This window comes from Pleurodeles waltl, chromosome 1_1, assembly GCF_031143425.1.
Source record: "Pleurodeles waltl isolate 20211129_DDA chromosome 1_1, aPleWal1.hap1.20221129, whole genome shotgun sequence".
Lineage (NCBI taxonomy): Eukaryota > Metazoa > Chordata > Amphibia > Caudata > Salamandridae > Pleurodeles > Pleurodeles waltl.
In genome coordinates this window covers 811,479,060-811,491,304 of record NC_090436.1, presented here as the reverse complement: position 1 = coordinate 811,491,304, position 12,245 = coordinate 811,479,060, and the positions used below count along the sequence as shown (strand labels likewise).

Below are 12,245 nucleotides of genomic sequence, written 5' to 3'. Positions count from 1 at the left end.
TAGGAGTGCCCAACCGACCTAGCACTTGGGCTGGCATAGTCTTTGATTTCTAGCAGTGTACTGAATCCCAAATGTTCGGTTAGACGTGGATGACAGTGGAACCTGATTGGCTCAGCTTGAGACAAGATCATTGGGAGGACATTTGTATTATCTAAGTGGATACTTTACAGCAGTGTTGGCCGTCGCTCTTCTGAAGTTTAGCAGATGCATTTTGTTTTTTGATTAAATTTGAAACTCTCACGTTTCTCGATTTCAGTGTAGGGTTTTAATTAAGAATGTCAGGTTCTTGGGGTAGTAGGGGACATTAATGTAAATAATGAAAACAAACATAAATAGAATTACTTATTAGCAAACAAAATACTAAATACGATGTAACTAGACACTGCCAAGCTAGCTAGTCCCTTGTTGTTGAGACTATGGTAGCAGTAGCTGGATTTGAAACACAAATATTTGAGTCTTTCCATAATATATATTATAAAACATACAATGCTAATCAAATCTTGCCATGTCAGTATGTGAATATATTTCCATATCTTCAAATTTCTTGATCCCAGTGGTAATATAGCTGCAAAAAAAAAAAACACGCAGTGTGATGTATGTCTGGCTGGAAGTGGGCACGAGAAAAAAAAACACAGGAATAATGTGTGTTTGTGAAGCCTTAAAACTCCCTGAAGTATTCCGAATAAAGGCAACCTATTCACTGAATTTAGAAAAAGGTAACTGTATACTCATAGTTTCCAACAGTGATTGGATATCTGAGGGTATATTCTAGAGAAGCAATCAGTACGATTGCCCCTGTGAAGACCCCAAAAGAACCGCTCTGCACGATATACATCCATTCATGAATTAGGGAATAAAATGAACTTTCATTATTTTCCAGGTATATATTTATCAATAATTTTCCCATAATTGCCTGGTTTTACACTGGACATCTAATCTTTGTTGTAGCCTAGCGAACAGACACTGCGTTCCTTGATTCTCTTAATATATCATGAGAGGGGTAGAGTTTTCTTTAAGACTTTCTTTGCTTGCAAGTCTTGTGCATTTTGGTATAGCCTTTTTAGTGTTTCTTAAATCAATTTAAGTACTTATTTCACTTTTCAATCTAATTTATTGACAGACACAAGACGTAAACTCTGCAGAACCAATGATATACATAAAATAAAACAAGCATTGACATCGTCAGTAGGTCTGGCTATTACCTGAAAACGCAAGCCAGACATTTTGACTTCGGCAATGTTTTTTTAAACATTGGTCAAGGAGTTATTAGTATTGCAATAAATGTCTCCTATTAAAAGCATCATTTTTCCAATGTATAAACCAAAATTTACTATAAGGTCTCATTGTGATGACACCTAATCAATTGTTTTTTAATGTATTAGAATTGATTCAGCAGGTAGAATGCTATATTGCTTTGAGTGCTGAAAATCTTTACATGTTTCCGGGGTGTGGCTCTCCCCCTCTTGAATGTTTAACTATGTTTCACACATGGCGATGGATACACGCCTTATTGTATAGGAACGCCTCAAAAGAATCTCTCCTCTAGCCACGTCCTCATTGAGGCCCACTGGTACCTATTTCCAGAGGGAGGACTGCGATACGGTAAAATACAGTGCTCCTATTGGGTGTGCCTGCAGGGGAGGTAGTTGTTTTTTTGCAGGTAATCCCTTCATTTATTCTGTAGTGACTGGGGGAGAGAATCAGCTGGTATCTTAATCAATCACTTTTAAGTTTTCTCATCAGGCAAAAACCTGAGATGGTAGCTTAAAGTGTAAGTGCAAAGACTCAAGACAGTTATCAACTTACATGATGGTTTTGCCGCCTGTCTGATGTTCTGTTCCCAAATTTATGCTATCCTAGCAGTTGAGGCAGAGCCGGTGTGTAATGGGTATAGCTATTACCCATCTCATAACAGTGTGTCAGGGTTGGTCATATCACTTTCCTTGTACACAATACATATACGCCTGAGTGTTTCTTTCCCCTTCTATTGTGCCAACAACATGCGTCCTTTTATCCACTTCCTACGTCGGAGGCATGTCATGGAACAGTGCTGCTAGGCCCACCTCTTGTTGATAGGTCAGAATGTAAGAGATATAATTTGCTCCAGGGTTCTCGAGCGATTCCTTGAGGGAAAACAAAGCATAGATATTGTCAATAGAGATAATAAATTCCTTCTCTCTAATTACATTTTTTGCACAATATCAAATTCATTCATTTAAAATAGACTGTATGATCCCCAAGCTTGCTTGTCCCTCACGCTCTGATCAGTGTGCAAGTTTCCAATATGAGCAGTCATTCATCATGGTAAATGGCACATTGCACCACCTCCTAATGATCTGCGCATTCTCTGTTCAGAAAAAAGCAGACACGCACGAGTGAGAAGCAGTTTCGTGTGCCCTGCAGTTGCTGTTATATGTGTCTCTACTTGTTATTTTAACTCAAATGCCGTTGCATGGTATTTGTGCTTTCCATAACTATTGTTATATTAAATCACCCATTTAGGCCAGTTCACAAAGGTTTTGCTTTAAGTAGGTGTGAATTACTGTTCTTACAGGTACAACATACAATACAATGCAATACAATGATGTAGACTAAATAACCCTATTTGTTTAACCATAGTGATCTAATTGACTTAGCATCAACATTTGGATAAATGACACGACCTCTAGCTCATTTACACTTTCTAAGATTAGTTTGTCAAGGTGTAAGAGCTTTGTGCACATCAACAAATCTGCAAAGATGAGAACTCTTGCTACTTTTATTTATTATTTCTGCTAGCTACATGATTAAGGGGGTACACAAATAAGCATCCTGGATTGCTAATGGTATAGCTTGTCCCCTAATAGCAATAAATGCCACACTTTTTGAATATTGTGGAAGCTCAAGGGAATGCAAAGGTATTACCTAACCGGAGATCCATCTCAATGTTTTACATCAAGAGTGAATAGCTTTAAGTCTTAACTTGTGATAGCTGTGTGGCAAGAAAGAAACAAGATAAGAATAGTCCCATGCATAAACCAACTAAGCTGTGCCCATCAAATATCTCAATTAAAGATTAATGTATTAGCTGTGGCATTTGACATAATACAATCCTTACTGACCCATCACACACCATTATGTGCATTGTTTAAACAACTACCCATGCTAGCTAATAAACAGTCACAATATGAAAGAGTTTAAGATCAAAACTAACTGGAAGAAAACAGAACACTCAGCAATTTTTGGAACATGAGAAAGATTAACTTTTCCATGTCTGAATTGCAATAATTACCAACAGTGATGTGGTAAGGCTCCCACACAGCAAGAAGTATACCTTTCAAATAGATATGCTACATATGACACTGAATTAATAATATATTGCAGAAAATATAACTGTCTTTTGTACGATGTAATGTAAACATTAGCAAACTAAGTGATAAAAGGAAAGCTGGAATTAATCTCAGCCACTGGCAATTGCATGGGCTGCTTTCTGTTTTTTGCCCACTGTGACGATCTGGGGAGAGACCCTCTCTTTTTGTCTTATAAATGTATATTGGCCTTATCATACTCATTAGGAGCAGTTCATCCCAAACTGCCAGGTCCTCTTAACAGGAAAAAGAGCGCCCCCTGACAGGTTTTGGCTCTCTTAGGCTTCATCAGTGAAGTACAGCTTGTACCCTCACTGACATGGCTGAAATAGACAAAACCTGGTCTGAGGTTGCTTGTTTCCTGTGGGGAGAAGACCCGACCTTGCAGTTCGGACAGGGACTGTTCTATTTCTACTAGGGCCAGGACTGATTGCACGAGGTGGTTCTCGTCTAGAGTGGACATTGTGCAAAGAAATGAACTGGAATGGGGTCTGCTCACTATTTTGAGAGCTTTAAGCAGCTTAACATCATTTACTTAATTTATTTTTACATAACTAAAAATTATTTCTCAGATGCAAAGGTTTCTCATTTAATGCTTTGTTTTGCTATCCCAGCCCGTACTTCAAAGGGCCACGGAGAAGAAGACTCGGATGTACTGACACTCCCCTTTTGTACAAGAAAATAAAAACTGGAAGATCATAGGCTGTAGTATCAAACAGTCTCATGGTTCACCTGTCTGAAATCACTTTGTGGTTTCTTAATTATTTATCAGAGTATGAAATAATTTGAAGAATCCAAGACATCAGCTGTTTACTGAGTACGCACATGCACCTAACAACAGTGTTTGTGGATTGATATCGACCTGGTTTCTGGGACAGTGAAGTATGCCTGTGCTAATGCCTTGGCATGCTGTTAGTGGGATTAGGTTTCTTAATTGGGAGAGCATAACTTTACTGGGATACTATTTGTAACACACAGTTGGGTGTGGTGCCCTCCCAACTCTAACATCTCTGGTTCTTGATCTCTTATTTCTGGTGTGTAAACGAGTCTGCCAGCCTTTAGAAAGCTTGAACACTTGATGTGTGCTTTGGGGGGACTCATGTGAACGGATTGATGAAGTAAACTTGACTGCTATAAATGTTGCTTTTCCAGGTTGCCAGAACTAGGTCAGGTTATTGTGAAGAAACTAACTCTTTGTACCGACTAACAGAAGATCGGAAGACAGGCTGGCTTGGTTCTGTAACACCATTTGGAAGAATAGGATTATGTTGTTTCAATTCCAGGCTATAACGTTCCTCCCGTCATGTAGGCATGGCTCTCCTTTAACTGGTTATAAGTTGAACAACAAGTGCAGTGTAAGGCTGTCTGCATTGTGCATTGGTTCTTTCATGCCTGCAAAGATGTGACCCAAGAAATCTTTTAATGCCCTATTATCTCATCCGCGCCCCTAAAATCATCACACTTTATTTTCAGAGTGCCTTGTGCAAAGAACATGTGCTTAGGCGGATGCTCATTTCATCATCTGGCACCACCCCCATAACCCATTGAATATCTTCTTTGCTGTTAGGTGAGCCTTCTAAAGGAATCAGTGGAAGGAAAAGTAAATACAAATAAATACATGTTAATTAACATTGTGCCTTGGCCATAAACAGCTATCAGAGATTGCTGCAAACCAGGCAGAACTCTACACTGAACTATAATATAGACAATTTTCAACTTAATTACTCTTTCTTGTTGAGGGCATTGGTATATTTGCAGAAGTAGAACACACAGGTACCAAGTTGCTTTAACCTTGGCCATGGCCTATTCTCATGACATTCAGATCTCCTCTGGATCAAAATTAAGTATGACTGAATCATTCTCCCCTAATGAAGAATGAGCTGCATATGCGCTTTGTGATCTTTCAAGACGAAAATGCCCAGTCCACCTTCAAGCATACACCAAAATCACAACCCCGCCTCCACAACTGATTAAATTGACTTTCCAGTCCCTTGCTCTGCATCTTATTTGAATATCCTGCCTCGTACTTAGGACTGCAAGCCTGCATGTGTCACATCTCACTGTGATATGATTGGCTTATTTTGTCACTTGACTGGTAATACCACTGCTTTCTGACCTACGTTAATCGCCCTATCCTACACCCTGCTCACCAGCATCCCTTTAAGAGCACATTCTATCAGTCATTACCTACCTCATCTGCAATAAAGTAGTTGTTCTTTAAAAATAACAACCCAGCATTGACAATGTAAAAATGGGGGGAGAGAACTGACTTTGAGACTGCTGCTTTGTGTATCCTTCAGCAGAGAAATCTCAGAAATTGGTCACTTTGCTATGGTATCACATGGCAAGCTCTCGTAGCACTATCAGTGTACTACAGTGGCAGTGTTTCAAGCAAACTACCTTAAATTATTGGCCTTTGAACAAAGATTGACTTTGTTGAAATTGATTACCAAAAAGCTAAGGTGTAGCCTCTTGGTCCTTTATCAGGCTGACCATGTTTTCAGACACCATCCTGAAAATGCCATCACTATCTAACTCAGCGGAAGGCCCACAACATGGAGGCATGAGCACTTCAGCAAATTCTTCAAGTCTGCTTTTTGGAATTTCATTTGGACCATTTGGAGGGACTGCACATTGCTGGAATTCAGAAAGTCCTCCCAGAGCAACTCAGGAGCATTTTAGGCGTCCCACTTGTTTCTCCAACATGTGCATTGTTTCCACAGTCAACACCCATCCAGAAAGAGCCTTCATTTTTGCTTCCATTCCTCTTACTGTTTGCACTGTGTTGCTTGTCTTGATATGGAGGTCTACATGCGGAAATGAATAATGTTTAACAATAGCTTCTCCCTCTGCAGGTACAACAGATCTTCAGGATCTCTCAGGCTCTCATATGGACTGACTTTGAAAAAAGAGTCTGCCATTGTCACCTTCCTTTTACATGTCAAAGACATTTCATACAGCTACAGAACAGAAGCACCTGCTGTCGGGGGCTTCCTCCTCACCTCTATGACCAGGGCAGCCACAGGAAACACTGTCTAAAAGTTAGCCATTGCCATTATCAATTGCCAGCTGTCACTCTGCAGGTGCTTTGAGCCATCTCACAGCCTGGAAGGTTGTCCTGCAGCTTTTAGCCTTCGTTTTCCCTCCACACTCCCACTGCATACGGACACCTCTCCTGAGGCTTGCAATTAACCTCAATCAAACAGATAAGCCATGCTCTCTGTGGGTCCCCTTTGCAACTTCTGATGACCCTCCTCTTCCACTAAGTAAAACAAAAAAAGTGATGGGTGAATTGCTTGAATTAATGTCCGTCACTGGTTATTACTCTGTGTTGCAATCCAATCCATTGTTTTTATTACCATGCCACCTCAGACAGGACCCAGCCATATACTGTCCTGCTGTAATAAAAATACTGGCCAGTACTGCCAAGCCAGGACCCCTCTCAATGGAACAACAGCAATCCCCCCCCCCTGTTTTATTATATGCTACTTCCTAGCCTCACCACTGTTGTCTGCCATTTTGGCCTTCTCAGTTTGGCCTAGGAGGAGGGAAGTGCGAGCCTCAGAAAGAGCAGACAATAGATGAAAATGTAATGTTCGAGCCGTGTATGGCTGTAGACACACATGCTTAGCCCCAGCAAACTGTCCCAAAGGTTTGCTTATCCAGTTCAGACCGACCAAAGTCTTCACTCGGGCCACCACTGCCCTGGTCCGTACCAAACAGCTGCATTGTATACACTCAGCCACGGCTTGCCACCGAAGGAACAGCACAAGATATACGATCCCAATCCTACTCTCTCACTGTCTGAGTCGAACTGACCCTTGGAGTTGAAAGCGTCAGGGATGGAACAGTGCTCCACCTTCAGCCACAAAAACTGCATTTTTGGACCCAAGACCCTTGCCATCGAAATCCTCAGTACCAAAGTCTGTGTCAGAGCCGAAATCATACTCAATCTCCAAGCAGGCTCTTGGACCTTAGCCTGTGGTACCTTTGCTCCAAGAGGCATTAACTCCAGCATCCTCCATAGACGATATTCCTGGCTTAGAGTCTCAGGTTTCACCATGAAGTGCAGGAAACCATCCTTGTACTTCCCTTCGACGTGAAACAGCTTTATGGTCCTCAGGTAGACACTGTACTTGAAAGAAAAAAAAAAAAAGACAACGAAACGGCCAAAGCCGTGGAAGAGTTGCATAAACCATTGGAACATGGATCCTTTCGCTGTTCCCCTTATCATGGAGGAACAAAATCCACCTTTACAGATACCTCCACCTCCCATCAGCGTCCTCATGCACAAACCGCATCACCTAGGGGATACTATAGAGGCTGTCACAGGGGCAACAATTCTAAAAGCAGAGGCCAGGGCGGTTTCACTAAACTCTCTGCCACTGCCACAAAACCATGACTTATCGACCATCCCGCCGACCATTACAACACCTGTTCAGAAACTAATAGAAAGTTTTTTGCCGCCTGGTGGAACATCACCTCTGACCAGTGGGTGTTGGATTTCATCCAACATGGTTATGTTCTCGAGCTTACTTCCGCACCTCCGAACATCCCACCTTGCAAACACAGACTCTCAACACTAAATCTACTGTTGCTCAAGGAGAAAGTTAAGGCGCTTCTCACCAAAGAGGCCATAGAACCAGTACTGTTACATAAGCATGGCACAGGAGTCTATTCTCTCTACCTCCTTAGTCCCAAAAAGGACAGGTAACTAAGACCAATCTTGGATCTCAGACCCCTAAACCAGTACATTCTCTTAGAGCACTTTCACAAGGTCACTCTTCAACATGTCATCCCGTTATTGCAACAAGGCAGCTTTATGGCTGCACTTGACCTCAAAGACGCCTATTTCCACATTCCTATTCACCTGGCGCATCGCTGATATTACAGGTTTGAAATAAGTGGGCAGAGTTTCCAATTCAAAGTGCTTCCCTTTGGGGTTAGAACCACCCCCAGGGTCTTCAACAAATATCTTGCTATAGTAGCTGCTCACCTGTGCAGACAAAACATACACATCTCTCCATTGCTAGACGACTGGCTCTTCAAAAGTCCTTCCAACACACTCGGGCCACTACAAACCTACTGCATCAACTAGGCTTTACCATCAACACAGTCAAATCCAACCTCCAACCCCTTCATATACAGTCTTTCCTGGGAGCCATCCTCAACTCACAACTGGGAAAGCTTACCCCAAGTTTACCCCAGTGCCACCAGGATTCAATCCTTCTAGGCAATCTTTTCTTAGTTTCAACCTTATCAAAAGGTAACAGTGAGTGCAGTCATGAGTCTCCATGGTATGATGGCTTCACGCATAGCTATAGTACCTCATGCAAGACTGAACATGCGTCCGTTGCAGGATTTCTTAGTGCATCAGTGCTTAGTGCAGAGGGTCAATGGAAAATCTAGTTTTGGTTGGCTGTCAAGGTTGCCACTCTTCAGTGGTGGTACACCAACAATCTCCTTAAAGGACGGTCTTTCTTAGACCCAGTTCCACAGAGAACCATAAGAATGGATGCCTCCCTCACAGGTTGGGGGGCACATTCTCAAGATCAAACTGTCTAGGGATACTGGACAGCCAGAGAGAAACCTCTCCATATCAACCATCTGGAGAGGCTAGCTGTTCCCCTAGCGCTCAAAACTTTCCTTCCTCACCTCATTGGCAAGGTAGTCCTGATCAGGACAGACAACATGACTGCCATGTATCATCTCCAAAAGAAGGGATGGGCACCATGTCCCCTCAGCTTTCTAATCTAGCCCAAACCATTTGGAGGTGGACCCTCTGGTGCGACATTCTTCTGTTATCAGATTATCTCCCGGGAGCAGACAACGAATTGGCAGAGCTCCTGAGCAGGAGGTGCCAACAAGTCCACCCCCCAAGTCTTCTTCCCATATTTCTGACATTGTGGCAACCAGATATGGACTGTTTTGCCACAGCAGAAAACACCAAATGGCCAAACTTTGCCTGCAGGTTCCCACTGTCCAAAAGCAAGGGAGTATGGATAAGATTGGCTGGTATATTTGCTTACGTTTTTTCACCTCTCCCACTGCTTCTGTTTATGGTTCACATACTTCACCAGACATTTCTCGCTCTCATCCTTGTGGCTCCCACATGGGCATGGCAACCATGATTCACCACGCTCATAGAACTCTCAGGAGTTCCCCAGATGGTACTGCCCAACAGGCAGGTCCTTCCCATGCAGAGCCATGAAGAAATCAGACACCTGGGACCCAGGTCACTGAACCTTGCCATCTGGCTCCTGAAGTCCTACAGTTTGGTTATTTAAATCTACCACAACTGTGTAAGGACTTTCTTAAAGAAGCACGCAGGCCCACTACTCGTGCCTGTTTTCAAAATGGAAAAGATTTGTCTACTATTGTCATTCCAAACACATTGATCCTTTAGGAGCCAAGGTTCAAGACATTGTTACTTATTTCATTTACACACCTTTGGTTTTGCTTTTACATCTATGAGGCTACAGCTTTCGGCAGTTGCAGCATATTTGCAAAACAGACAACACACTTCTCTCCTCAGGATCCCAGTTGTCAAAGCCTTCCCGGGAGGTCTTAAAACAATCATTCCTCCTAGGGTGCCACTAGCTCCTACTTGGAATCTCAGTATTGTAATAACAAGACTAATGGACTCTACGTTCGAGCCCCTCCACTCCTGCCCCCTCCAGTTTTTATCCTTGAGGGTATCATTCTTAGTTGCCATCACTTTACTCAGACATGTCAGTGAGCTTAAGGCATTAACTTTAGAAAAACCCTTCTTCCACTTTCATAGAGATAGGGTGGTACTGTGTACCAACCCTAAATTTCCTACAAAGGTGGTGTCACAATTCCACCTTAATCAGTCTATTGAATTACCAATCTTTTTTCCTCAACCTGACTCGTTTGCGGAAAGGGCTCTACATACCTTAGACGTTAAACTATTGATAGACCCAGATCATTCCGTTAAATACAACAACTTTGTTGCCTTTTTGAAACCACACAAAGGAAGGGCCATTTCTAAATTAGGCACTGCACGCTGGATTGCTAAATGTATCTAAATGGATTGCTAAAGCTAAAAGAACTTTACCTATCCCTCGTAGAGCTCACTCCACTTGTAAGAAAGGAGCTTCAATGGACTTTCTTGGTAATGTACCTATAGCTGACTTATGTAAAGTAGCTACATGGTCTACACTGCATACATTTACTAAACATTACTGTGTAGATGTGCAGGCCTGACAACAAGCCAGAGTGAGCCAAGTGCTTCTGCATACATTATTTCAAACAACTGTAACACCCACAGGTTAGCCACCAAAATGCAATTTACCCATTAAGCATCTGTTCAGAGCCTGGATGCATGCACAACAACTTGAGCGGAACTCAGACGACTATGGCCGTATTTCAACCAGCTTCTTCTCTGTTTAATTGCAACACATGGTTGATTATTGGGTAACAAAATAAAAAAGTGTTTAGAACCCAAGACAAAATCTTCACTTCCAGTTGCTGACATCCACTCCCTATTTTCTGTTTTCCAGTGTTTGTCCCATCGTTCATATTCTTCCAGTATTTTCATGATACTCTTTCAGAAGTGTGTGATTGGAAGGGTGGTGGATATGCGATGTTCTGTGTTGGAGAGGTTGATTGAGGTGCATGTGTTCCTAAATTTTAACACAAACGTATTTAAATTTCACCACACAAAGCCTGACTTAAAATCAATACACTATCCAGCTGTGTACGTAGGGATCAAGTGCAAATTCTTCACAAGGGCTAATGGGGTAAAGATTCTTTACAACTACGAACATTAACACCTCGGTACACGAATAACATAAATCATGTGTTCACCAGTGGCTCGTTTAAGTAACCCCGAGAGCCTTCAGTTGTTTCCAATGTGTACAATCTCGGGATTACAGTCTGTGCTATGCAGAGCTCTGCAGAAAAGTCCTAAAATCAATACTGTTCTTTGTTGCCTGTAACCGAAAATTCACACACCATAAGTAGCCATTGTAGAACTGGGATTCCAACACATTTATTACTTCCCAGCATATATAAATGCAGATTTGACTCTGAAGAAACTAAAAGCTGACACACTGAGCTGTGGAAAACAGCTTTTTAATATTCATTGTCTTGCCCCGTGGCAGCTTGTTTGACACCTAGTAATTGGCATTTCTCAATTTTGTATAGGCTTTGAATGGGCTACATTTTGGTCATTGCTTGTGACTTTCAATGCTCTGTAGAATCGATCATTGGTAAAAGGGTAGACCGATGTGACATTTTGCAGTCGCCTCTAAGGGCATAAAATGAAATTGAACGGCTACAGTAAGAACACTGGTATATGAATTTTAATTTTAATGAGCAAGGCTTGCTCAACTTCAATTATTGATAAAAAAAAAATCAGAACGGGGAAGAACTATTGTTAAATGTAATTTGTTTCTTGATAAGTTTTTGTTTCTGTTATCAGTACACCGTTACAACGCAATTGGCGTGGAGTGGCTAGCACATCTTAGTGGATTTATCCGAAGACTCATGATTAGTACAACGCTCAAGTATAAATGGTAGCCATTTTGGTACATGTATTGTTTTGGTTTCATTTAGAAAGCACAATCCAAGCCATAAAAACAGGCTTCAGTGCGCTGCTACAGAGATATAATAAACGCATGAACATACTAAGATGAGCAGCTAGATGAGTGCACAGATATGAACCAATAAAACACATCTTAGAATTAATTACAAAACAGAAGCCAGATCATACTTCAGTTTTAGGGTAGCACTTGGTACATAAGCATTCGCTCAACCTGCATTGAAAAGAATGAGTATAGGATTCTGTGAACAGGTACTTGCTACATTTTTTTTTATTTGTCTGAACATGTATTGTTATCCATCGCAACTTCTTCTCTTCTGTCGATTATAGCT

At 41.7% G+C, this 12,245-nt stretch overlaps 1 protein-coding gene across 5 annotated transcripts in view; it reads left to right on the top strand.

Annotated features, from left to right (window-relative positions):
• SMARCA2 (SWI/SNF related BAF chromatin remodeling complex subunit ATPase 2) overlaps positions 1–12,245 on the top strand; it is a 1,363,970-nt gene that overhangs the window by 174,643 nt on the left and 1,177,082 nt on the right. The gene's annotated exons all lie outside the window — the stretch shown is intronic.